Genomic DNA, 2,662 nt, shown 5'->3' on the forward strand with positions numbered 1-2,662 from the left:
CGTTTAAACATATTTACATTTGCTTACTCTAGAGAATCATTGTAAGCATTGACAAGTTTAGGTTATCCTTTAATTGTATGTCTTGCATCCATCTAGCATCTTCAAAGGATAATTTTTAAACTTGATAAGATATCGTCGGATAGTCTTACCGCCTCGTAATACCTTGTCTTCGTGTCAGAGAATGGACTTGGGTTGCAGCACCTCTTCTTGGTCCTTGATCTCCGGTGAGTCTTCAATGATTGCTTCTTGAGGTGGCTCTCCTTTGTAAGGCTTTAATAGGCTCACGTGGAAAGCATTGTGTATGAGCCAATGGTTGGGAAACTTAAGTTGATAGGTCATTTCATTGATTGGCCTAAGAATTTGAAAGGGACCATAGTTCCTTTTTGCGAACTTAGCATTGTACTTTTGGTGTCCTGTAGGATTCTTGCACGTCGTGTGCCTTAATCAAGCCTTGGGAAACTTAAGCAAGACCCAATCATTTTGTTTAAAGGCTAAGGCTCTTTTGTGCTTATCAGCAACAACTTATTGCCTTTGCTGAGAGATGGATATAGCATCCTTAATCTTTTGGAAAGATTCTTGTAGGTTTCGACCATATTCATCTGCATCAAAGATCTTCCCATGTACCTTGAATAGAAAGGGACTTTTTGATCTTCCCTCTATCACCTCAAGAGTTGCTTTTCCCATGGAAGTATGTACAGTGCTATTGTAAGCATACTCCACTAAGGGTAAGTACTTCTCCCATTGGGACTTTTGATCTACTTCTGTAACATAAGCTTTTAGTAGATCAAGAATTGTTCGGTTAGCTATTTCACTTTGGCCATTCTTTTGGGGATGACAAGCCAAAGAGAAGTTTAACCTTGTACCTAAATTCTCAAAGAGACCCTTCCAAAAATTAATGGTCATTCTAGGATTTCTATCCGACACTATAGACATTGGCAAGCCATGATATTTGAAGATTTGTGATATAAAGAGGGTTGCCATTTGATGGGCCTTGATAGTCTTTTTGATAGGTATGAAATGTGCTTGTTTGCTAAACCTGTCTACTACCATCCATATTCCTGTATTCCCATGGATAGACTTGGGCAATCCAAAAATAAAATCCATGGATATGCTCTCCCATGGTGAATTAGAGTTTGGCAAAGGTTGAAGCAATCCAGGTTGCTTCCCTCTATCAAACTTCGTCTTTTGGCATACCACACATTTTGAAACATACTCTTGTATGTTTGCTTTCATGGCAGACCAATAGAAATATGTTTCTATCCCTTTTAGGGTAGACTGAATCGCTCTATGCCCCGCATAAGGAGGAGCATGAGATTCATATATTAATTTCTCAAGTAGTGAGTTAGTAACGCATAGTCTATTGCCATAGAGAAGATAACCATCTTGTAGTGTAAATGGTTCTTCCTTCTTCCCTAGTGCAAGGGTTGGAATCACATCTCTAAAATTGGGATTGATAACGTACTCATCTATCATAGAAGATAGATCATTGTGAGTTGCTATGGATACTGCATTCACTCTCAGTTGTCTTGAGAGTGCATCAGCCACTTGATTATGCTTGCTAGCAATGTGAGCATTATGAAAATGAAATTGCGAAAGGAAATTTTCCCACCTCATTTGTTTGTCAGAGAGCTTGGTCTACGTCATGAAGTACTTAAGGCTTTGGTGATTCGTTTGCAGAATGAAAGGAGTCCCCAGTAAATAGTGTTTCCACGAATCTAGAGCATGTAGAATTGCTAAGAGTTCCTTCTCATATATGCCTAGAGCTTGCTCAATAGGGTTGAGCCTTCGACTTTCATAGGCTATGGCATGCCCTTCTTGGAGCAAAACAGATCCAAGGCAATCACCACAAGCGTCGCATTGGACCTCAAATGGCTTTAAGAGATCCGACAGTGTAAGCATAGGTTGAGAGATAAGCTTCTCTTTAAGCTTTTTGAAAGCATTGTTCTCCTTGGTGGACCATATATACCTAAAGTTTTTCTTTGTTAGGTCATGTAATGGTCCTGCAATTTGCGAGAACTTTTCTATGAAGCGTCTATAGTATGCACACATACCTATAAAGCTTCTTAGTTCATGCAGATGCCTTAGGCCATCCTTTTATTACCTCTAACTTTGATGGATCCATTTGGATGCCATCCTAAGAGATAATGTGACCTAAATACTGAATCTCTTGTAAGAAAAATTCACTTTTCTTTCGATTAATATAAAGTTTATTCTCTCATAAAACTTGAAATATTACTTGGAGGTGTTGCTTGTGTTTGTCTAATGAATTAGAGTAGATGATTATATCATCAAAGAACACTCTAGTAAAGGTTTGGTGAGATCTGAATAGCTTCTTCATCAGGCGATTAAATGTGGCTGTTGCATTGGTCAAGCCAAAAGGCATTACAATGTACTCGTAAAGACCAAACGTAGTGCAAAATGTGGTCTTTACAATGTCTTGATTAACTATCCTTATTGAAGTAGGTCGACCCCTGTAGCTTATCAAATAGGTCTTCTGCCTGTGGAATAGGAAACCTATTCTTGATAGTGATCCTATTTAGTGCTCTATAGTCGACACACATACGATATGTGCTACCTTTATTTTGCACTAATAACACTTGTGAACAAAATGGAGATGAGCTAGGCCTAACCATGCCTTTCTCAACCAACTCATGCACTTGCC

This window comes from Adiantum capillus-veneris, chromosome 15 (assembly GCF_014529385.1).
Source record: "Adiantum capillus-veneris isolate H3 chromosome 15, ASM1452938v2, whole genome shotgun sequence".
In the NCBI taxonomy this organism is placed as follows: Eukaryota; Viridiplantae; Streptophyta; class Polypodiopsida; order Polypodiales; family Pteridaceae; genus Adiantum; species Adiantum capillus-veneris.